Below are 17,991 nucleotides of genomic sequence, written 5' to 3'. Positions count from 1 at the left end.
AACGCTGGGGTAACTTTGCGATTCCGCGACTGTAGAAATCACATGGTTTTGAGGCAAAGAACTCATCGAACCACGTTCGTAGCGCATTTTCATCCGGATATGAAGTTCCGTGAAGATTGTTCGATAGAGAGCGGAAAAGGTGAAAATCTGAGGGAGTATGATCAGGGGAATCAGGTGGATGTGTAGCGACTTCCCAACACAACTCCCGTGTAGCGTTTTTTTGTCAGAATGCAGTTAGGCGCTATCGTGGAGTATAACCACGGTATCTTCCTTGTCCTTGTTCTTGAACTGGGTCTGCAAGGCGACTCAGTTGTTGAGAATACATGTCAGCAGTGATCTTTACACCTCGTTGAAGCAATTCGTAGTACACCACAGAGTCACTGTTCTACGAGATGCGTAACGTTTTCTTTTGTAGACTCGTGCAGGCCTTTGTACGGCGAGTTGCTCCTTTGTTTGGGTTCGACCGTTTCCTATGTTCGCATAAAGACACCATTCCTCGTCACCAGGAACGATAAAGGATAGGAATGGTCGGTGTTGTTCACTAGCCAATTGATGACGAGCAAGCAGAGATACACATATAGCCACCCACAGATTTTTGTGATTTTGGCTTCGAGCATGCAGAGCCCATACACCCGATTTTTGAACCTTCCCCACTGCATGCAAATGTCACACGATGGTGGAGTAATCACACTTCATTACATTTGCCAATTTTGGGAACATTGTGTATTAACGCTTTTAAACGATCTTCATCAAACCCCCAAGGTCTTACTGAACGTGGAGAGTCACTAACGTCGAAACGATCCTCCTTAAAGCGTGGGAACTATTTTTTTGCTGTGCTCCCACCAATAGCATTATCCCCATATACGAAGCAAATGTTTCTGCTTACCTCAGCACCTGTCACCCCTTTATTGAACTCAGACAGAAGAATATGTCGAAAATGTTCCGATTTCTCCACTTGGCATTCCATTTGCTAGCGTCAACAGTTCCACTCACTATCTACAAATGACAAAATGACAATATGTAAACTCAAATAGGGACAGTGAACTACTAAAAAGCTCGTAGTAACCGGAATATCAAGATACAAAACAAAAGCTCTACGAACTTATGTATCAACCTAATAAAAATCAGCACAATAATAAATTAAATTTGGAGTCTTTTATAAAAAAAAAAATTCTGCCACTAACAGATATCATGTGATTTATTTATTAGGAAACTTTAAATAATCAGTAAACAAGTAACTGGTTTCAGCCACGAGTGTCCTCTAGATCATTGTAAAAAAAAGTCAATTGGCGCATGTATGAAAGATCACCACCTGTGAACGGTTGACCTATTTCGTTTATTTTTTTATTGTTTTGCTCTGTTCATTATTGTCAGGACAAGGTTTGTATGAAAGAAATGTTTTGGATAATCCAACGCAAAATTCGGAAATTAATATCCATTGCCGCATGTATGAAATGCCATCAATTAAGAACGGCTCGACAGATTTGGTTGACTTTTTGTCTTTGTTGTGCTGATAATTGTCAGGACAAGGTTTGCATGAAAGAAAATTTTGAAAAATCCAGAGGAAAAGTCGGAAATTAAAATAAATATTGGAAGTTCATCACCTGAGAACTGCTCGGCTGATTTGGTTGATTTTTTTCCTTTTTCTTCTTTTTTTCGTAATTGTAGATGTTAATAATATTTTTGGTATGAAAAAGAAAATAAAAAATTGCATTAAGTTTGATAGTTCTGCTGTCACATGCTTTCATAGCAAAAAAGATCTGTTTGACGGTTGTACTTATAATACATAAATATATATGTAATGTATAAAGGGGAGAAGTTGCTACAGAGAATCTCGAAAAGTTCTTGACCGATCTACTACAACTTTTATACGACACTCTAATGAACGTTCGTACGTACATGGGCTATGTATTTTTGCAATATATATATACTATACGGACACACATGTAATAATAAACGGGAAGTGTACTTACCACAAATCTCGATAAGTCCTTGACCGATTTACTTCCAGTTTTACACGACACTCTTAACATTCGGACGGACATAGCCATTAGGCTATATGTTTTTGTAATATATACATATATATGTAATATATAAAGGAGGATGCTTTGTTACCACAAATCAAGAAAAGTTCTAGACGTATTTATTTCCAGTTTTTTCTCGATACTCTAATGAACATTCGGACGGATATAGGCTACATATTTTTGTGGTATATTACGTATATAAATATGTATGTAATATACGAAGGGGAAACGTTGTTACGAAAAATCTCGAAAAGATCTTGACGGATTTACTTCAAATTCTGTATCCCTATAATACTACAGCAGAATAGGTGGATAAAGTATTTAAAACCTCAGATTGTCATATACAGCAGTGTAAATGAATATGTAGACAGAATTCCACTCCACACTCTTATCTCGCGTCGCCAAATTCAATGAGCATGAGGGGTAATCATAATGTTTACCTATCATTGCAAAAAAATAAAGTTACGTAACGTTTTGTTTGTTTGCAGATACGTAACTGCGTTCGTACTGCACAAAGAAATACCTGCACCACACCTATGTTAGCACGCCATTAGAGGATCCAAAATAAGATGACGCGGACCACTGATACGAGTGGAGACGGGTTGCTTCATTTTGCTTCGGATCGTCTGGCGGAGTGTTGCGGTATTATTGCGTGGGGATTTCAGTATATATATGGACTTGAAAAGAGTACCGGCAGATAAGCAAACAAAAAATGAATTACTTAATTTTTTTTTGGAGGTGATATTTAAATTTTTATTACTGCACTCGCATGTATTCCACGTTACCAGTAGGGTGCGCCATTTTGTTTTGACTTGTCTAGTACAATTTCCACGGTACTGTGTACCAGGTATTTTTGCAAAGATTGCTTCACGATATGTCAACAGTTATCCGGGGTACCCATAAAACATCATCCGAAATTGTGGTAAACGCATTCTCTGATAATTATTTCGAATAATTAGTTCATGAGCCCACTCGAATAGTGAAAGGTTGTGAAAAGACACTTGACCTCTTATCAACAAATAATCATCATCCATTAACGAGCATCAAAACGGCAAAACGGATTAGTGAACACAGGGATATCGTAGCGAGATTGAATACCCAACTACCAAATCCACCAAAAATAAACGAAAAATTTATCTGTTCAAAAAGCAGATAAAAATTCACTTGACGCCCTCCTGTGGGACAATATTTGCTCCTTCCAAATTAATTCAACGAAATAGTATCGGCAGCAGTTGAGAGATTTGTACCAAATTAACAAAAGACAGAACTGATCCCCCATGCTACATAAACCTGATCAGAACACCATTCCAGAAACAGCGAAAAAACATGCCAAATTTAAACGAACGCAGACCCATACCACTAACGTCGATTTACCGTAGGATTTTGGAACATATACTGTGATCGAACATTATGAATCATCTCGAATAAAACGACGTATTGAAAAATAGCCAACACGGATTCACAAAATATCGTTTTTGTGAAACACAACTAGCTTTTCATTCTCACGAAGTAATGACTGCTCTCGACAGGGGATTTTAAATTGATTCCATATTTTTATATGTCCAGAAGGCTTTTGTCACCGTTCCTTAGAAGCGACTTCTAATTGAACTGCCTGCCTATGGAGTATCGTTTCAGTTGTGTGACTGGATGCGTGATTTCCTGTCAGAAAGGTCAGAGTTCGTAATAACTGACGGAAAGTCGTCGAGTGAAACAGAAGTAATATTTGGCATTCCACAATGAAATGTTACAGACGCTCTGTTATTAATGATCTACATAAACCATTTAGGAGACAATCTGAACAGTCCTCTTAGATTGTTTGCAGATGCTGCTGTCATTTACCGTCATGTAACGCCATCAGACGATCAAAACGAATCGCAAAATGATTTAGACAAGATATCTGTATGGCGCAAAGAGTGGCAATTGACTCTGAATCATGACAAATGTGAAGTAGTCCACATCAGCACCAAAAAGAGTCCGCTAAACTTCTGTTACGCGATAAATAACAGAAATCTAAAGTAATAAAATTATAAACAGCTGACCAGTTGCAAGGGATAAAGAAATTCTTTACCTAGGTTTCGACAAATATAAATTTGTCTTCTTCAGAACGTAGCAATTTTACATTAGTAAGGACTAATGTACCATCGCCGTTTTTACAGTTGTCGGCATAGATCCATGTGTTCAAAATTAAATATAGCCCTAGAATTAGGGTTTGTCACGTAAATATTAAACCGTCGGTTGTGAGCTTTGCAAGATCTATGAGCTATTTTATATTAACGTGACAAACCCTAATTCTAGGGCTATATTTTATTTTTGACACATGGATCTATGCCGACAATTGTGAAAACGGCGATGGTAGATTAGTCCTTACTAATGTAAAATTGCTACCTTCTGAAGAAGACAAATTTATATTTGTCGAAACCTAGGTAAAGAATTTCTTTATCCATTGCAACTGGTTGGCTGTTTATAATTTTATTACGTGAAACCGTTGCTGTTGTGCAGCTATGTTTAAAATATAGAAATCGAAAGACTATAAATTCAACTAAATACTTAGAGATTACAATTACAAATGACTTAAGTTGGAACGATCGTATAGGTAATGTTGTGTGTAAAGCAAACCAGATACTACGATATATTGGCAGAACACTTTGAAAACGCCATAGGTCAGCTGCAGAGGTCGCCTGCACTACGCTTGCACTTCCTCTTCTGGAGTATTCCTATGCGATGTGATATCCTCATCAGATAAGGTCGACAGAGGATATCGAAAAAGTTCAAAGAAGGGCAGCTCGTTTTGTATTATCGCGAAATAGGGGAACAGCGCCATGTATATGATACGCGAACTGAGATGGCAATCATTAGAACAAAGGCGTTTTTTGTTGTAGCAAGATCTCGTGAAATATCAATCACCAACTTTCTTCTCAGAGTGTGGAAATTTTTGTTGGCAACCACTTACATAGGGGGAAATGATCATCATTTTAAAATGAAAGAAATAAGAGCTCGCAAGGAAAAATTTAATTGTTCGTTTTTCCCGTGCGTTCTTTGAGAGTGAACGGTAGAGAAGAAGCTTGAAGTTGGTTCTATGAACTCACTGACATGCACTTAATTGTGATTTGCAGACTGATCATGTAGATGTAGATATAGATGTACTACCATCGTACGTATTCCACGTTACTAGTAGGGTGCGCCATTTTGTTTTGGATTATCTAGTGCCGTGCTACGGTACTGTGCACTGGATATTTTCCAAAAAATTGACGGACGGCATGTTAACAATGATTATAACTTCTATTAGCACGTTGGATTTCCATCAATATTATCACGATACCTCGTACAATAAGGCTGAAGCAATTCAGCTTTGGTAAAGTTTACTATTAACATGTTGTACTGCTACTGCTGCAAAAATTTTGTGTTTCGAACAGTTAAGTATGTAATTTGCTCACTCCTTTGTGTGCAGACATTTGTTTTGATATACCGAAGCGCTCGTGGTATGTTAAGGATGTCAATATTAGGTGAGACGTTCTGCACAAAGGATAATGTACATTTTGCTTCGCCGGCCGAAGTGGCCGTGCGGTTAAAGGCGCTGCAGTCTGGAACCGCAAGACCGCTACGGTCGCAGGTTCGAATCCTGCCTCGGGCATGGATGTTTGTGATGTCCTTAGGTTAGTTAGGTTTAACTAGTTCTAAGTTCTAGGGGACTAATGACCTCAGCAGTTGAGTCCCATAGTGCTCAGAGCCATTTTTTGAACATTTTGCTTGCTTCCTAGAAAGCGAAAGCGTGCAGGCATGCACAGTACTTGTATTCAAAGATAACGTGAAACCACCTCCTTATGATAGTTCATGCCGAGCGATCATTTGTCTGTATGGTCAACCATCACAACTTTTTTATCTTGACAAAGATTAAACAGCTGCAACTAAATACTTTTTGTAATTCTACACCCTCGTACAGTACGTCCATGTACAGTAACCAGACGGCAGTTATAAGAGTCGAGGTGCATGAAAGGGAAGCAGTGGTTGAGAAGGAAGTGAGACTGGTTCGTAGACTATCCCCGATGTTATTCAATCTGTATATTGAGCAAGCAGTAAAGGAAACAAACGAAAAATTTGGTGTAGGAATTGAAGTTCAGACAGAAGAGATAAAACTTTGAGGTCAGAGACAGCAAAGGACTTGGAAGAGCAGTTGAACGGAATGGACAGTGTCTTGAAAAGAAGATAAAAGACGAACATCAGCCGGCCGCTGAGGCCGAGTGGTTCTAGGCGCTTCAGTCTGGAACCGCGCGACTGCTACGGTCGCAGGTTCGTATCCTGCCTCGGGCATGGATGTGTGTGATGTCCTTAGGTTAGTTAGTTTTAAGTAGTTCTAAATTCTAGGGGACTGATGACCTTAGATGTTAAGTCCCATAGGGCTCAGAGCCATTTGAAGAACATCAAAAAAAGCAAAGCAAGGATAATGGAAGGTAGTAGAATTAAATCAAGCGATGCTGAGGAAATTAGATTCGAAAACGAGTCACTTAAGGTAGTAGACGAGTTTTGTTATTTGGGCAGCAAAACAATTGATGATGGCTGAGGTAGAGAGGGTATAAAATGTAGACTGGCAATGGCAAGAAATACGTTTCTGAAGAAGAGAAACGTCTTTTCTGAAAGTATTTGTACGGAGTGGAGCCATTTATGGAAGTGAAATACGGACAATAAACAGTTAAGACATGAAGAAAACTGATGCTACAGAAGAATGCTGAAGGTTAGGTGGGTAGATCACGTAACTAATGAGGAGGCAGTGAACAGAACTGGGGAGAAAATAAATTTATGGTACAACCTGACTAGAAGAAGAGAGACATCAAGGGATCTCCAAAGACCACAACAACTACTTCCTACTTTGTGGAGAGCAAGAATTCGGGCTATGTAAACCACAACGAAAGAGACTCATAATCGTAAAACGGCCCGCTGAAATTATCTTCTACTTTGTGCTGTTTCCAAAATGTTTCACTATTTGACACTGTAAGTTTTGTACACATCTAGAACCAGTTCATTTTCTCATCCTGGTGCCTTCGATCTCGTGCTTTGCCTCCACTCAAGGGACTGTGTATTCTAAACCTTCTTCCTCCTTTCGCGCCTTTGATATGAAGTAGTGCCGAAAGGGACGACCTCGGCACGGCGTCACGTACAGCGCGCTAACTTGTGTACAACCTACACAAAGGCAAGCGGCTACGCCACGGTGTTTTCCACTCCACAATGTAACAGATAGCGTCATTCAGCGAGACAGGCTCTGAGACTCCCAACTAGTTTGCGAGACCATACTACTCATTGTTTGCTTCGTCAGCAGGACGACAAGGAAACAGCGGAATGCAACCGAGAAAGAACAGTGCCGAATGAGAAATATTTTATCACGATAACTTCAACGGTACTAGTAGGTACCGTATACAGCAAAAACCGTAGGAGGAAACAGAGATTATAATATGTACTTATCTGGGACCGATTCAGTTCCCCATACTAGTCTATGCAATCTAGTTCTCCGTCTCCACTCAAAGAAGGCTGTCCTCTAACCTTTCTTTCTCCTTGTTACTCATCTGACGTAAGGTCAAGAGTGCCGACAGCGATAACCTCGCCACACCATCATGTGCAGCTCACCCGCTTCTGTACATCCCCGCACAAGGACAAGTTCCTACGCCACAGTGTTCCCCGCTCCACAACTCCAGAGATTTAATAGTGTAAATATATAACTGCAAAGTGTAGATATTGATACTAAAATAGTGCACGAATTATATGAATCACTTTGAGGATTTATTGCACCTATTGGTGGCATGTTCGACTATTAAGAAAATACATGGAGATTGTGACTGATATAGACCATGAATGCACCTACAAAAGATCACGAAAACGAAAACGCAAACTTCATGATGACGAAGAAGCGGACTCTGAAGGAGTTTTTCTGACTGGAAGGGAAAAATTTAGAGTCGAAACATTTTTTCCAGTAACCGACAACTTGTGCACCGAATTAGTGAGGAGGAAGGAAAGCTATAGAACACTGTGACTCCTTCACAGCTTTCAGTAACCTTAAGAACAGTTCACCTGACGATGTTGCTGAACGTACAGCAAAACTCCAAGCGTCATATGACACAGATTTAGAACCTTCCTTCCCTAGTGAATGTGTACATTTCGCGTAACTTTTGAAAGCTTCTCAGATTAGTGATATACAAGTCGAAATGAGTAAATTTTTACGAAAAGAGAGATTACAGTCCGTGTTTCCGAATGTTGACATTGCTCTTAGAATATTTCTATGTATGGCACTTACAAATTGTTCAGCAGAACGCTCCTTTTCGGCTCTTAAAAGACTGAAATCGTACCTACGTTCTACGTTGCCTGAGGAAAGATTTAAAGCCTTGCCCATTCTTCACATCGAAGCCCACCTCCTAACTGATAACCGTATGAGCTACGAGTTTTCTGCCGTCAGGGTCAGACGCAAACTTTGCTGACTGGTGAGTTTATTTATTTATTCATATTAGAATTAAAAATTTAATATTATACTGTGATTTTTATTATAACTTAGAGCACATTCATTGGATTTACAAACTACGTATTGCCTGTTCATTTTACAATTGCCGAGTGCAGAACGCGGAACTAAACCTCGTTTACGTGCAGAGGTGCCCGAAGGCACCCGACAGTACTAAACAATACCCGAATGACCCAGGCCGCTCGGCGCTGTACAGTCAAGTCATACTGGTTATGTAGTATATTACAACTTATGCGTATTCTTGGCGTCTACTGAAGTGTATAGTTATCGCAGAAATATACGTTATCGGAGAGTAAACTCAGATGAAAACGTGTTAATAAATAACGGAGTTCAGATCCGTCGGTAAATACGTAAAAGCTTTGCTAATACCGTTACAAAGAGCTATGGTGTGAGGAGCAACTGCGCTACGAAACTGTTCAGCCCCTACATGGATTAAAGGTACTGTATACACTTATTATGCAGCATCTAGCTACACGGACCCTAATGCTTTACACGCTAACTGTTAGATTATGAAACAAATTTGATTTATCCACACTAGTCTGTAAAATTATGTAATAGCAAATCCAGTTCAGTGTGCGTTCGTCTGTATTTAGTTATTCGTTCGTGCACTGAAATCTATATTTCATTTTCATTTCTTATGCTTTCCTATAGATTCACGTATTAATACCGAACGTGGTTTTTTTTATCTGTTACACATTCAAGTTATTAGATTGTAAAACGACAGTTTAATTTTAATTTTGAACGCATCTCTGTAAAAGTACGTATTAATTTCTAATGTGTGACACGTTCGCTTCAATTTTTAGATCGTAACAACTTTTTTATGTTCATTTTCAACGGTTTCGTGTAAAAGAACATATTAAAAGTGAATGTATAACAAAAATCCATTGTCTCCTACACGTTCTGCTGAATTTTTAAGCCATAAAAGAAATGTTACTTTTCTTGTGTTCGTTTCCGTTGTCTTTCGACATAATAATGTGTCAACACAATGCATTTGTAAGTTTGTTTTATCCGCTGCCGTACACCAACTGCAGTTCAGGAACCGTATTACATTTTGATTGAGCGCGACTGGACCCCTGACGCGTGCATCAGAACAACTAATAGTAGAGTACGGAAACATCTCACAGCGCTCCCACCCAAAACGGCAATTGTGAAGTGATCGTCTAATAGTTATTATTTAAAACATGTTTTTTTTGGCGGGGGGGGGGGGGGGGGGGGCATGGATTATGGTGTGCCTAGAGGCGCAAAATTTTTAAATCCGCCACTGTGTATGTGCAGATCACCTTTATCAGAATTTAGTTTTACAAGAAAATTCTTTGGCCATTCAATAACGTAAAACGTTATTTCTGCAGATTAGAGGGATAATTTTGTGACAGCACATATACACACATCAAAAAAAGCTTTGCATCACCCCAGTTCCCATAACTCCTGAAGACAGACGTTGACTGTGGATATTGTATCACAGAGTCCCTTTGACTGTTCAGAGACGTCACTAAACCCGCCCAAAGATGTAAACAACCATACATGAGCAGCGCCCATTAGATGGAGGGGGTCCGACAACCGATCAGTTCCAGTCATTCCACCAGGAAGGAGGTACACGGCTCGTGTTGTCTGTAGTTCAACAGTGCCTAGGTGGTCAGTGCCGCGGTTCGATCGCCTCTGCACTGTTACTCTGTGCCAGGAAGGGCTCTCAACAAGGGAGGTGTCCAGGCGTCTAGGAGTGAACCAAAGCGATGTTGTTCGGACATGGAGGAGATACAGAGAGACAGGAACTGTCGATGACATGTCTCTCTCAGGCCGCCCAAGGGCTACTACTGCAGTGGATGACCACTACCTACGGATTATGTCTCGGAGGAACCCTGAAAGCAATGCCACCATGTTGAATAGTGCTTTTCGTGCATCCACAGGACGTCGTGTTACGACTCAAACTGAGAGCAATAGGCTGCATGATGCGCAACTTCACTCGACGTCCATGGAGAGGTCTGTCTCTGCAACCCCAACACCATGCAGCGTGGTACAGATGTGCCCAAAAAAACATGCCGAATGGACCGCTCAGGATTGGTGTCACGTTATTTTCACAGATGAGTGTCGCACATGACTTCAAACAGACAATCGTCGGAGACGTGTTTGGAAGCAACCTGGTCAGGCTGAACGCCTTAGACACACTGTCCAGCGAGTACAGGAAGCTAGAGGTTCCCTGTTGTTTTGGAGTGGCATTATGTGGTGCCGACATACGCCGCTGGTGGTCATGGAATGCGCCGTAATGGCTGCATGATAAGTGAATGTCATCCCCCAGTCGATAGTGCAACCATATCGGCAGCATATTGGCGAGGCATTCGTCTTCATGGACGACACTTTGCGCCCCCATCGGGCACATCTTGTGAATGACTTCCTTAAGGATAACGACATCACTCGACTAGAGTGACCAGGAAGTTCTCCAGACATGAACTCCATCGAACGTGCCTGGGATAGATTGAAAAGGGCTGTTTGTGGACGATGTGACGCACCAACCACTCTGTGGGATCTACGCCGAATCGCCGTTGAGGAGTGGAACAATCTGAACCAACAGTGCCTTGACGAACTTGTGGATAGTATGCCACGACGGATACGGGCATGCATCAATGCAAGAGGACGTGCTACTGGGTATTAGAGGTACCGGTGTGTACAGCAATCTGGACCACCACTTCTGAAGGTCTCGCTATATGCTGGTACAACATGCAAATGTGTGGTTTTCATGGGCAATAGAAAGGGCGGAAATGATGTTTATGTTGATCTCTATTACAATTATCTGTACAGGTGCCGGAACTCTCGGAATAGAGGTGATGCAAACCTTTTTGATGCGTGTATGTGCAGAAACATGTGTGACAATTGAAATTGTAGAAAACAAGAGAAATTAATGAAACTAAAGCCTTTCGTGAACGGTTTATTAAAAAACGTAAAGTTTTATTTCACATTTGAAGTTTGTTTTTAAATATAACGTACATTTGCCCAGAATATTGTACTGAATGTGTTACGACTGTTTCTTCCCATACCACAAGCCTAGTAAATAAGAGTCGAACAAGTTTCTTTTCTCATTCAGTACCACTGATCAGACGCGTAGATAAAAGTTTTTTAACGTACCTTCCTTACTGCAGTTCACTTCTTTTTAACTGTTATTTTGTTGTAATGGGGATAGGTATATAATTATTTGGATTTTAAGAACATTGGAAAAACAAATCTCACCAAATTGGCGAACTTTGTGATAAATATTTTCTGCGTATAGATGAAACAAAACTAATGAAACATGACAAATTTGTAACAAAATTATAATTGTTTATTATAAAGGAACACAATGCAAAAATTAAAAGATAACTGTCATAAAATTCCGTATAGCTGGTAATTAGACGTCGCAGTACCTAACTGTATAAATTATTTTATAAAATGTGCCCACTTTTTCGTCCCTATATCAAAGACAACAATTTCAGCATTTAATGAGACAGTAATAATAATAAACACACGAGCTGTACGTGAGTCTTTGCTAGGATTTCGTGCTGGGGATCAGACGTTGGTGGCACTTCTTCTCCTGACTGTGGGACAGTGGTTGCGGTGTTACTGTATTGTTAATGCGTGTAGCACGTATAAGTGCAACAGAGCCGTATTTAGGTAGAGATTGTGTTATGGTTGTGTAATAGGCCCGGGCGGGGAGTGGAGTTTGGTCGCGTGAGGTAAGGCAGGTCGCTGGGTTGTCGTCATGCTCTTCCCTCTTTCATATGTGTGCAAACTGAAGACCGGCCAGGGACGTCCCACTCTCTCTTCCCCACGACATCACAAATAGCAATTAAAGGGTCTTTCACAGAGTTATATCGACTATTCTCCAGCGCGCCTTATAAATCAATGGTGATGCAGTTCATAGATGCACCTGTGGGTGTTTATTATCCACAAAGAGCGTTAGCACTACCAGCAATACAGATATGAGTTCCTAATATTACTAATGCAAGAAACGCATGTAGACAGAAACGTAAATCACTGCACACAGCTAGAGAGGAAATTAATTTTTAGTCGTCCTCTATGGCAGTCATAGAGTCCTTCTGTGAAAGGTAGCTTCAACCGTCACGAGTGCTGCTCGCTTTTCAGTTTAAAGTGAGACTATACTATAGCAGCATTTCCTGTCCAACTCTCTTACATGAGTAGACAGGATAACTTCACAGAACTCTTGTTTACAGAGTGTGATCTTGCATAACCACAAGCGCCGGAACGAAGATGCGGAACGCAAGACCAGAGAAGGCGGTGAGGTAACGTAGGCCAATGGTGCGCGGAATTCCGCGTCGCTCCAGGCGCGCCCCCTGCGAGAAGTGAATATAAGTGCCGCTCCCGCCAAGCTCGGCCGGTCAGATCGGCTCACAGTACTGACGTTAGTGGAACGTATTTGCGGAGCGTGATAGAAGAACAACTAGTTGTGAGCCTTACCAGTTACTTGTCTGGACTTTGCCTACAGCGAAGATTATTACTGTTTGCACGTTACTTGTGACAACAATGTATCTCCTAAGTTAAGTATTGTCAATTGCTTTATGGAAATAAAATTACTAATGTTATTTGTTTTAACTGTTGTATAGCATTCCGAGAACGCTGCATCCCTTATGCACCCTATTAGCGACGAGTGGGCAAGATCCCACAGAGTGGAGTTATTTTCAGTTTATTAAGTCAGTAGTTACCTGCAGTTGTTAATTGAGTTATTATGTAGGAAAGCACAGCAACTGTAGCTGTCACAGCGTACAACGTTAAAGAGTCTGCCTAAAGTGCAACATGTCAATATTTATTCGACAAAGTAGATTCCATTATCACCGTTATCCTTTTCACAGCATGAGGGATTTGAAAAGCATCATATTAGGTACAGGTACACCAGAAGAGGGGCAGAGGCTTAAATTGGCTGATTGTGCAAAAGACGTTATGGAACTTCACATAATTCAACGTAAGTCAAGAAATGCATTACACCAGACCAGTGTTCCAGGTTTGAGCATGGTCAGTCTTATTCCATCAGACTATTCACACTCACCTTCAAAGATATACTGTGAATGTATGGCAAGTGAACTTGCTGAAACGTCGCTGGAGAACAACGCATTGACTCAGCTCTCATCCCGAGAACGCATCAACTGATAAGAAGTTTTTATAATCCTGCTTAGACAGTAGATGGACATCATTTAGTTCCAATATGGTGGATGTAGAGGAATTACGTGCAAAATTGGAAATGGTTGTAAATTGCGCTCTGGAGAACGGTGTGCTGAGTATGTCTATTAAGGATAGAAAAGACCCACCGAATTTTAATAACAAAACACAGGAAATGTTGAGGAAACAGAGTTTGTTGCGACCTCGATTCAAAAATGACACGGAAATGTGGACTGGTTAAAGTTAATAGAAATACGTGTGTCTAGAAAAAGATCGATGCATGAAGCATACAACAACTTCCACTGGCATACGTTAGTGAAAGATATTGCCGAAAACCCAAGAAAATTCTGGTCCTACATAAAAATCACTTAGGCAGAACTTCTATTTGGTGTCATGAATGACAGCTTTCTGTAAATCCAGAAAAATACGAACTGTTATCTAAAGGCAACGGGACTTTCAACTTTTTTTTTATCTTGTTGGTACGCATGTTCACGACGTGTGTTTCCATTTTCAGCTGTTTTGAATATTAAGGTTAATGTTAACAGTCGAAAATGTCCTACGTGTTTTCGAGTGCTCGACGAAGTTTTACTCTTCAAAAAACTGGATGGAAGAATTTGCATTAGATTTTGCTTGAAAAATGGAATAAAGTGCAGCACCGCATTTTAATGTTGATTGTGGCTTTTGGTGAATCTACTATCAGTAAGGCAAGAGTTTATGAGTGGTATAAACGTTTCAAAGAGGATCGGGAGGACGTTGAAGACGGTGACCACCATGGCATCCCAACACGTCAATTACTGAGGACAGACGGAAAAAGTAAAGAAAACGGTTCTGGAAAATCTCCGAATCACCATCAGAGAAATTGCCGATGATGTCGGCATATCCTTTGGCTCATGCCAAACAGTTTTTTCGGATGTTTGGGCATGAAACGTGTAGCAGCGAAGTTGATTCCAAAAGTGTTGAATTTCAGTAAAAAATGACGTCACGTGGGCATCGCTCAAGAATTGCTGACCAAAGTCGACAACGATCCACAACTTCTAAAGAATGTTAAAACAGGTGACGAAACATGGGTATACGGGTATGACGTCCAAACCAAAGCCCAATCGTCTCAATGGAAACTTCCTGAAGGACCAAGTCCGACAAAAAATATCGACCGTGAACCTCACTGCTTTCTTCGATTGCAACAGAATAGTCCACCTTGAGTTCCTGCCTTATGGCCGTGCGACCAATTAGGAATACTACGAGGAATTTGTGTGCCGTTTGTGAAAAGCAATCCGAAGTAAACGAACAGAACAGTGATTAAACCACTCGTGGACATTTCATCCCGATAATGCTCCCATTACACCGCAATGTTTGTTCGTGATCTTTAGGTAATAGACAAATCAGTTATGTTGCCTCAGCCACTGTATTACCGGACGTGTCTCCCTGCGACTTCTTTCTATTCCCGAGGCTGAAGAGAACCATGAAATGATATCGTTTCGCCACCATTGATGAGATAAAAACAGAGCTGCTGAAGGAAACCATAACGAAAACTGAGTCCCAGAAGTGCTTCCAAGAATGGATAAAGCGCTGGCACAAGTGTATTGTATCTGAGGAGGATGACTGAAGTGGACAAAGTTGATGTTTATGAATAAAGATTCTTTAAGAAAAACAAAAAATCGTCACTTTTTGATCACACCTTGCATAAATTGATGCAGATGAATAGGATGCAGTATTGATAATGTGCTGTTTGACACAGTCTCGACAGCTGGCTATCTAGGCATAACGTTGCAAAAATACATGAAATGGAACAAGCATTTAAGACCGGTCAAAGTGAAGGCAAATGGTAGACTGTTTCGTTGGGAGAATTATCGTTATGTGTAGCTCTTAGAGGAGGTTTGTATAGAACACTAGCCCAACCAATTCTTGAGTACTGTTTCAGTGTTTGAGACCCCCAACATGTCGGTTCAAAGGAAAATTTGTTATCGGCAGGTTCGATCAACATGCGAAACTGGAAAGGGAGTGAAAAGTAGTATCTATGTAGGGGTGCATGTAGATATAGAAACAGTTCAAAGGTACCCTCAGATTTGCACGGCTACGAATGATGGTTGTCGGTATCAAATAATCCTAGCCAAGTCCGTCATTTTTTTTATGTAACCACCTCTTCCAGCTAGATAATTATCTGCGCTTCTCCTCCGAGCTTCTATCGTACCGCACAAGACCATACCCGTTACTCCAGAACACTCACAGAGAACGACAGAAAAATGCCAAAGCAGAAATCGATGCCCGCACCCAAGAATTCACTTCGGATTCTCTCTGTCCTCCTTATTGCACTAAGTCACTTGGTTGATCACGAAGTATCACATAGTCCCGACTTCCAATACGTACAATGAGAACATCATTACGGCCCCAGAGGGCACCCAACTTCTCTAACCCATAAGATAAACGTAATGTTCTAAACTTATTTCTCCTGCTACTTACACGTTTGCTTAGATGCAATAATCTCGACAGCCACAGCAGCTGCTTAAAACGCTGCGTCGTATCGTTGGATGCAGTTACGTTTTTCATTTACTTACAAATAAGAGAACGCGAATGCGCTCCGACTTCTTTTGTCAGTCTGGTGTCAGCAATAATAATGATAGGACACGAGGGAGACTGCTCTGCTGTTATTCCGCACAATGCGCACTTACAGCGGTACGTAGTAAACATGTAAAACGTACAACGCGCTCTGTGGCTTTGCAGTTGATGTATTTTGACATTACGAAGAAACTTTCATGGAATATATAAATTTTAGGTAACTAACTTTCAAGCTTAATTATTTGTATTCTTGTATCTTCAGGCCACATTGTTATATATTTGCTGCTCTACGTTAGAGAGAGGTGAAGATAATTTATTGTGTTTGCGTTCCAATTTACATAACGACGACCGTCATGAAAAAAAGAGTAACAAAGAGAACCTGCTTCGCGGTCTTAACGACCCGTAGTTCCTTAAGCATCATTCTTGTGATTCCAAAGATTAACACAGTTTTATAATAGTACCTTGGTTATTATTATTTTAAGAGAGGTAGGACGTCAAACGGGACGACTTGGAGCAGGAGAGACACCACAGGAATTTTCAATTTCCACTGTCAATAATTTTAAAAATAATTTCATAAAACTTTGTCAGAATGACCAGAAAGGATTCAGGATTTACCCTTATAGTGATGGAAGTTCAAAAATATACGAAAATAATTTATTTTTTTACATTTGTATTTCACCTTTTGTTCACTTACCATTGGCTGCATTTGTTGCTATAGGTACACTTTTCTTCATAAGTAAGAGAGATTCCTCGATGAATTTTGCACAGCATACAAACCATACTTACAGGTGTATGAAACTCTAGAATTTTCCAAATCTATTACAATCTATGGTAAAAATTGAGATAATTAACTATAAAATATGAGTTTTTTCTAAGCATGAAGTTTAAAATGTAACAGCACATTCATTTTTTCATAAATTAAATAATTTCTAGAGTTTCATACACCTGTAAGTATGGTTTATATGCTGTGCAAAATTCATCGAATAATCTCTCTTACTTATGAAGAAACGTGTACCTATAGCAACAAACGCAGCCAATAGAAGTGGAAAAATGATGAAATTTCACATGAAAAAAAAATTATTTTGTAATTTTTTTGAACTTCCACTTCTATGATTGTGAATCCTGAATCCTTCCTGGTCATTCTGACAAAGTCTTATGAATTTATTCGGAAAAGCATAGACAGTGGAAATTAAAAAGTCCTGTGGCGTCTCTCCTGCTCCAAGACGGCCCGTTTGACGTTCTACCCTCCTTAATAATTAATTTTTAATTATTAATTTGCTGTTGAACATTATTCAGTACTTGTTTATTGGATGCCTCAACTGACGACCGACTAACTCGATTTCCGGAGATCCTAACCGATCCTGAAATTTTTCGTATACAGCCCTTCCAGCCAGTCAGAAACAGAAGTAGAATCTGTGCTTTGTCATTGGCCGTTCCGCAGCTCCTGCTCACAGCGCTACAGCAAGCTGCTGCCTCCTAGTTGGATCTTAAGGACCCTCTCCACAATGGCCGTCAAGGGGAAATTTCTTTCCCTGCAAGCCAGCCTAGTCGGCTCCAACCAGTCCCGGCCTAGATGTACCTTATTTGGCGAGAATGTAACAAGATCTGAACAGCTACACGCAAGTCAGCCGCTTGTTTGCGTCTCCCATCTAGAGAAGTGCATGAAAACTTCCTCGTTTCCTTCTCTGAAAACATGCACGTATCCAGATAAAACTTCCGTGCCTGAACCTCAGTACAGTATCATAGGCACATTCCTCTTACTCAGCTGCCTATTAA

The sequence above is a fragment of the Schistocerca americana genome, chromosome 2 (genome assembly GCF_021461395.2).
Source record: "Schistocerca americana isolate TAMUIC-IGC-003095 chromosome 2, iqSchAmer2.1, whole genome shotgun sequence".
Lineage (NCBI taxonomy): Eukaryota > Metazoa > Arthropoda > Insecta > Orthoptera > Acrididae > Schistocerca > Schistocerca americana.
Note: the sequence above shows the minus strand (reverse complement) of the source record.